The following is a 529-nucleotide window of genomic DNA, read 5'->3' as shown; positions in this document are numbered from 1 at the left end:
TATTGTTTTATGATCTCCTTTATAAAAAGGTAGCTGTTGGGGACTGAGGATGTGCATTAGTTGGGAAAGTGCTTCTGTGCAAACATTAAGAGCTGGTGTAAAAACTCAAGTGAGGCGGTATATGGCTATTACCCTAACGCTAGGTGGGGTGCAAGGCAGGCAGATCCCTGGAGCTTTCAGGTTAATCTGTGTGTGCCTTATTCAGTGAGAGAGAGATACTGTTTTAAAAAAAAAAAATTGGTTGATAGCTGAATATGGTGGCCCATTTCTTAATCCTAGCACTTGGGAGTGAGTCAGGCAGATCACCTTGTATTGTGTAATAATTTAAAAAAAGAAATAGTGGAGCAAGATGAGAAAGAGGATAGCCAGTGATGTTAGTCATCACACATGCACACATGTATACATATACACATTAACTATACACTTCCCAATTTAAAAGGCTCATTTGGTTAATAACCATAAAATGGTATACTTCTGTTGGTCTGGAATAAAAGTACCTTCGTTTCACACTAGTGTGTTAGTTCAGGTC

The sequence above is a fragment of the Meriones unguiculatus genome, chromosome 10 (assembly GCF_030254825.1).
Source record: "Meriones unguiculatus strain TT.TT164.6M chromosome 10, Bangor_MerUng_6.1, whole genome shotgun sequence".
Classification (NCBI taxonomy): Eukaryota; Metazoa; Chordata; class Mammalia; order Rodentia; family Muridae; genus Meriones; species Meriones unguiculatus.
Note: the sequence above shows the minus strand (reverse complement) of the source record.